This window comes from Aedes aegypti, chromosome 1, assembly GCF_002204515.2.
Source record: "Aedes aegypti strain LVP_AGWG chromosome 1, AaegL5.0 Primary Assembly, whole genome shotgun sequence".
In the NCBI taxonomy this organism is placed as follows: domain Eukaryota; kingdom Metazoa; phylum Arthropoda; class Insecta; order Diptera; family Culicidae; genus Aedes; species Aedes aegypti.
In genome coordinates this window covers 242,471,816-242,479,180 of record NC_035107.1, presented here as the reverse complement: position 1 = coordinate 242,479,180, position 7,365 = coordinate 242,471,816, and the positions used below count along the sequence as shown (strand labels likewise).

At 36.8% G+C, this 7,365-nt stretch overlaps 1 long non-coding RNA gene across 1 annotated transcript; it reads left to right on the top strand.

Annotated features, from left to right (window-relative positions):
• The first annotated feature begins 769 nt into the window (after nucleotides 1–769).
• Nucleotides 770–1,356, top strand: LOC110674645. The gene is made up of 2 exons (XR_002499062.1): nucleotides 770–952; nucleotides 1,015–1,356. It is a non-coding gene; the product is annotated as an uncharacterized LOC110674645 (long non-coding RNA).
• Nucleotides 1,357–7,365: the final 6,009 nt, after the last annotated feature.

The window sequence follows — 7,365 nt, the reverse complement described above, 5'->3', positions numbered from 1 at the left end:
TTAGTTACTGAACACAAAATGGTCAAGTTTGGAAGCTTAGACCTTGGCTTCTAGTGCTCCGATTACCTTGTAATTTTAAACGTAGCTCGGACATAACTTGAATTTTTCCTGAAATAAAATTTACTATTCATTATTTTTTACACACATTGTTATTCAGTTATTGCAAATATTGCGGCGCTTATATTAAATCCACATCCAGCGGCGGCGGTAACGCGCAGAAGATATGCGCGCAATTCAAACGCAACGTCAAAATTAAAGTAGGCTTGGATTTTTTCGTCCTTCAAGAACACAAATGTTTCAAATTTGCTAAATCTGAAACATTTGGTGATTTTCATTACCACTGCGACGGTATATCGACATTTTCAGATAATCGCATTACGTGGATTTATCTTGCAGAGCACAATATAACATTTAGCAAAAACAGCATTTCATTTTTTTTTCATAATATTTTGAAAACAGGCAATTTTACTGTAAAATTTTATTTACAAACTTGTAAGTATTAACAAATGTAACATATTTGCAGAGGAAAATTTATTGCCATTTTCGTCTTAATTTGTGTTTTGTTATAACTCAAAAGTTTTTTTTTGTGAAATCTCGAAAACTTATTCAAATAGTCTCAAGTCATAAAAGTGAATAAACTTACTTTATTGATCCTACGTGAATCGCAGACGAAATTCCACATGTTCCGCTCCTACCCAACTAGATTTTTCACTTTTAGAACGTTTAATTTCCGGATTTACAAAACGACGAAGGTAAGATTCGCCACCTAATCACTACTTACGCCGCCCAAGGGGTGGATCACTTCTGCAGTGTACATCTAATGTACATTTATTTGCATCAAATGCATTTTTATAACATTCCCATCAACTTAGCTTTGACTTTAACAACACCAACTTGTCAACGTATCCTTCTATAGCAACGCATGATTGTTTGTTGTGAATGTTTCAAAATGGTAGGTTCTTTCCTGAGACTTCTTTCTAATTGAAATTCATTGCTAATCGTCATTTATTTCAGATAATCAAGCAAGAGCCTATTGAACCAAAAAATACCATTTCAATTCGCATTTGATGCCTTATCATCACATAAAAATCTGATCGTTGAGGCATTGTGTTAAGGAATTCTGAAATCATGAGCTTTGTCTTGCTTCCATGCGCATAGAAAACTACATGCTTGCAAGCAGGAATAGTAAGAAACCCATTTGCGGGAAGACCACAGTCTGTTAGGCGACTTGCAGCGATAGAACCTGGGTCATCACCATTTGTACTTGATTGGGCGGACAAAATTTCTGTGGACTCAACACCCACCTGAATAAAAAAGAACAAGAAAAAATAGATCGAAAATAAATAATTGAAATGACTGTTTTTCTTTTCCTTTATTCAACAAGTTCTTGTGTTTATAAGGCGGACGGATTGAAAATATTAAGAACATTATTTAAAAGATACGGTATTCATCAAAATTTCAACTAAGTCAGAGATCCACAATCCCCCGTTTGGGAAACGTGCGCTGGCTTCTTTACGCTTGCTCCTGTGGGAAAAATATACCTTGCCTTGAATTATCGAAGATATTTTGTTCAAACCAGATTCAGAACTTTGTTTCACAAGTATTTGAATTCGATACCCAAACGTATATAATCTGGAAGTATTTCGAAACCTATTGTACATCAACTCTTGGAAAGAGATAGCTCTTCCCCATTCCAGGAATAACAAGTTTGACACTTTGACAAGGACAACACCAATACGTTTGAGCATGCCATGATTTGCGAATTTGCTGAAAATGTGCATTTAAATGCATTTGAATGCATCATATTTCTTCGATACATCAAGTGCATCAGAAGTGATCCACCCCTTGACGCCGCCCCACTGTATAGAGAGACAAAGTGACTTAACCACGAATTAAAATAATTTTCGATAACATTTCCTCATTTTTTTTTTACTTTTCTTTGATGAGCAGACTAAGAAGAGAGTAAAGGAAGATTTCTTTAAAAGTTACATTTTTAGAATTAGAAATAAATGGTAGGTGACCTAAACGCTTGGTGTGTTTGTTCAAGAGTCTTCAGATTTTTTTTGAGATTCAGAGGATTTTAGACAGAATAAACTTCTCTTCATCAGGTCTATTGATTTTCAATTCGCCTATTTGAATATGTAGTGTAGTTATACGGCTAAAATAGTGATACTTGGGATGTCGGGTCAGCAAGTGTACGTAAATTCATAAAAAAACTATATTCTAAACTTTTTCTCATATTGTCTCTTGACTCGAAACATTTTGACGTTTGATCGGCCTGCTGGTTTACTGAACTTTCTCATGTTCATCCATGTTAATATCATTTAACAATAATTATTCTGTACTAGTGGTCCCGGCAAACTTCGTCTTGCCATCAAGTAGGCTGTTGTATACACTATGGATCCCCGACTAAGGATACATAACAAAATTATATCAGCATATGTTATTATGTTATAAGTTTTTTTCGAACATAGGTTGTTACAAACTTGATGCAGGATGTTGTTAAAATAACTAAAATTATAACAAAAAGTGTATGAATAGTAACATAAATATAACAAAATATGTTTTAATTCTATCAAAAACATATCAAACCAAGTTATAATGTTTGATACAAAGTATCAAAATTATAATACTGTTCGATATACGATAATATTGTATATTATTGAAATGCATAACTATCTATTTATTTTGTTATAAAGTTGTTAAAAATGAATAAAAAAATATCTTAAAGGGAAATAAAACACATTATGTTATATATCTGTTTTATTATGTTCTATGGAGAACGGAGCCTAACAAAATTATATCATAATATGATATGCATATCATATTCTGATAAAATTTTATTATATTTTTGTTATAAGCCTCTAGTCGGGTCGTCCCATACAAAATGACAGTTCCGTTCACTCTCATTTTTCCGGCTTTCCCGTGAATATCCTGGGATTTTTATACGCACAAACACGTCGGAACCCTTGACGAACAAAACGGAGAAAAAATCATTCAAATCCGTTAACCCGTTCGTAAGCCATTTCGTGACATACAAACACCATTCCATTTTTATTTATATAGATATATTGAAAAAAACAAACAAACAATGAAGTGGAGTTAGTTTTAGAGATGGCGACCATTATGATACAACCACAAATCATATTAGAAGTGTCGGATTAGTTTGGTATCTACATCACGCTTATTGCTCATATCACGCTCAACATTGCGGTTAAAGGCTGGTTTTCTACTGACAAGAAAAGGAATCGCCTATTTCGATGCGTGGAAAATTTCTTCCCCGAAATGGTCAAGAAAATCACATTTTTTGATCCCAGTACGCAATTGAGAAAAAAAATGTCATTTCAAAGGAGGCTCCCTGTAAGAAATTTCTTGACCCATTCAGTCAGGGAATTTCTTTACTTTTCTTGAGCGAAACAGCATACTTAGCTTAAGACGCCTAATCGGTTCGATATAATTCCGCACTTCGACCCGCACTTTTTAAGAAATTCGTGGAGATAAATTATCAACGATTAGTATAAATTCCATTTAATAAACTACAGAAACAACAACTTAAAATGCACTATTTTTTTTTTAATTTCGGAAAACGCACTCTGGTAGAATACCAGAATTAGGTTATCGTTTCTTCTCACTGGCTATGAATCAAAAGTAAGCCATCAATTGTCCTCTGGATAGCATATCTGATGCGCTATATGACAGGCCATGACAGGCGCTGAGTCTGAGGATTTGGAGAAAAATCTTTTTCATGCATTTCAAACTAATGGTGCCGGTGCAAAGTAAAATTGTATTCATTTATTTCAATGAAATAAAATAACATAACACCGCGACAAATTAATCAACCTTGCACTCGTCTAAAAACTTGCACAACTGACTGACAGCTGTTTTTTCTGCTTTACTTACATCATAGCAAACCTTTGGTGGAAAACAATAAAGAAAACTCAACTCATAGGAATGAATGAATAATGTCAACCACATCCTTCACGAGAGTGTTGGAAGAGCCGCTGCGTGCACACGTTTGTGTTGGAAAATCAAACCCGTTTTAAGCTAAAATTGTGTGCCTCAACAGCATGTAGAAAAAAAAAAGATCTATTGCACTAAAATAAAATCACCATCTTTTTATTTCCAAAACTAGTTTTTGACGTAGAAGTACGTCTTTCTTCTCTATACAGGAGTGAAATTGGAATTTCAAAACCAAGAGCGTTACGTTGGCATGAAATATTTTAAACGTTTATAACTTTTCGCTGGCTTAACGAAATTTCTTGATTCGCACCTCAATCGAAAGATAAAACATCAAAGCTTCATGTCGTTTACTTACTGAATCCCACATACCTGTCCAAATAGTGTAATAACTGTTTTAAAAGAGAACGTTGATTTCAAGCAAATCTATAAATAGGGGTGGCTGAAGAAAATTTGACGTCATTTGCTTTTCACTCTCCGATTGGCTCGCATCTCAGCAGGCAACAGATCGGCTTGCTCTGACCGGGCGTGCTTCTCAGGCACAGACATCGATAGCGAAGGACGCCCCCGTTTGTCTTGCTTCGCTCAAATCAAACTGTCGAGCGAGCGAGAGCAGATGCCGTCCAAAGCTAAAGCCATCACCGCTGCCGCCGCCTAGAAGAAGAAGAGGAAGCAGTCCACAGGTGAATTTGCGGTCGAACAGTGAACACGGTCGGGCAAGTCATTCTCGCTTTGTGCTTCACCGCTTGTTTGCGTTCACCCAGCCATCGTCATCACCGCCGTAAATTTCATCGGCCGAGGAGCTGTTGACCCGCGCTTCAAAATTTCGACTCGTGACTCGTGATCATTGGTGGTCAAGAAGCACCGTTAGGAGCAAATACCAGAAGCCCCCTGAGTTTTGCTGGTCCGAGCAGTGTTTTTTATCCGTAACAACATCGAAGCCAACAAAGCCATCGGTTCTTTTCAGAGCCATCAAATTTGTGGAAAAGAGTTGAAAGAGAAATATTTCCGTCTTTATTTATAACTTCTAATATTCCTAAATCAATTTCACGGCTTCATACAAAACTTCATTTGTCATGAATAATTTATGACTCAACCATTTGAGATTGTACTCGCGGACGCTGCTGCAGTGCCGTCGGGGTGAGTGCTTAACATTTTACAACGATTGTAAAATAGAGTGGCTTTTCCAACAGCGCCTTTTATGTTCCATATTTTATGGGAACACTTTGATTAGGAAAATTATCTCATGTGACAAAATTGCGACATATTAAGAATGCTTTTGAAAAGACATTCTCATTGAAAAATTGTAACAATTTTGGCACCCATGGATCAGAAATTTACCGTCATAATAAAGAAAGCTATTAATTATCAATAGCTCGTATTGAATATTTAGGGAATGCCAATCATTCCAACAATTCATGTTCGACCAATTTCTCACGTAGGGAGACTTACGGCTTCGGCACCATTCGACTATTATCGGCAACCAAATTTCAAACGCCAAATACACAGTATTTTTCTATCAAAACACATCAGTGGAAACATTCAGATGATTCTTTGTTCTGCCCGCTTCCCGCAGGCGAGATTTCCGAGACTAAACAAACGATATCGCCGGAGATACCATCAATTCAAATGATCACGCCTCAAAATGCGACTGATTTGGAGCTGCCGAAGTGATTCACCAGCAGTTGTTATGGGAAAGTTGCCGAAGAGAATGAGGCTGCCGACAATAGTCACACTGACAAGGGATGTTCGCAGCGTTGTAAAAACGTTTCCAAAAGCATTTTGAAAAGTCTGTCGGTGTGAATCGATAGAGGATTGAGTAACGCATAAATGTAAATAGAAAAACACGGAATTTATCTGCTGATGTCCGAGAAAATTACAAAATAAGCACGGCATCGGCTTAAGCTGCCGAGAATACGTAAGTTCCCCTATTAGTATTCTCCGCAATTTTCAAGTAATTCCAAGCCCAACATATTATTGGCACATACCCATTTCCCAGATTGGTCGATCAGAAAGCGAAGAGCACAAAAGGGAGGAGCATCATCTGCTATTCCAAGGTTATAAAACATGCTGCCTTCGTTGGATTCAGTTTCATTCCATTTCCGCTTTCAAGCTGGTAAGAGCTCCTCCGAACTTGCTTAGCGAGAGGTACCTCGCTGCTAAAAGCCTGCTGAGCTGTTAATCCAAAATCTGGTTTGTGAAATCGCTCAAGATTTCAAGATTGAGCTACGTTCCCAGATTTCAACTAAATCCCTGTGATCCGCTACCCTGTTGCTGTTGTGCACCCATGAAATATTCAGCTATTCAGCTGGTTTGTCGAATAAACAGAGAACTTATTCACATATTATTCTTCTTCTTCTAGGAATTAACGTCCTCACTGGGACAGAGCCTGCTTCTCAGCTTAGTGTTCTTATGACACTTCCACAGTGATTAACTGAGAGCTTTCTTTGTCAAAGTTTCCATTTTAACATTCGTATATCATGTGCCAGGTACGATTATACTCTATGCCCAGGGAAGTCAAGAAAATTTCCATTACGAAAAGATCCTGGACCGACCGGGAATCGAACCCAGACACCTTCAAAATGGCTTTGCTTTGTAGCCGCGGACTCTAACCACTCGGCTAAAGAAGGCCCCAACTTATTCTCATGCATTTGCAACTTTTTCGATTTTCCATACAAAATGACCAACTTTGGTAAGTTAGATCTTAGTTATTTATGGAAATATTTTCGAATGAAACTTTCACAGAACATCAGATGTAACTTGAATTTAAACATATATTTTTGAATAATTTTTCCAATCACAAGTTTATAAGTAATTACGGTTTGACTAAACTGTAATTTTCGACGAAAAATTCAAAACTTTTTATCTTAAAATTGATAGCCTTACACAAAAACTGTCTTCAGCAAACTGATTCATCTCGTCACAATCTACAACTTTGCTGAAGATACCATGAAGCTATTCCTTCAATATGTTTAGTTATGTCAATTATAAAAAATCGTCAAAAATTCACTTTAGTCAAACCGTTACTGCTTTTCAACGTGTGATTGGAAAAATCACTCAAAAATATATATCAAAATCTAAGTTATGTCGGATATTCTGTGAAAATTTCATTCAAATCGGTCCATTAATAACTGCGATATAGTTTATCAAAGTTGGTCATTTTGCATGAAAAATCAAAAGAGTTGCAGTTTTTTTTTCTCAGCGAAGAATTACACCATCATCGAAAATAGCGCGAAAGCAATAACCAATCGCGTGCGAGTAGCGAACGGAGTGACGAAACAACCAAGCGAGAACCCCACCACTCACCATCGGTGAAAGGGGCTCGAGCTAATAAAACCACTGGTTGTTCTGCTCCCAGCTCATTCACAAATCGAACGGCATAACGAACGGATCAAGCAGCGGAGCAGC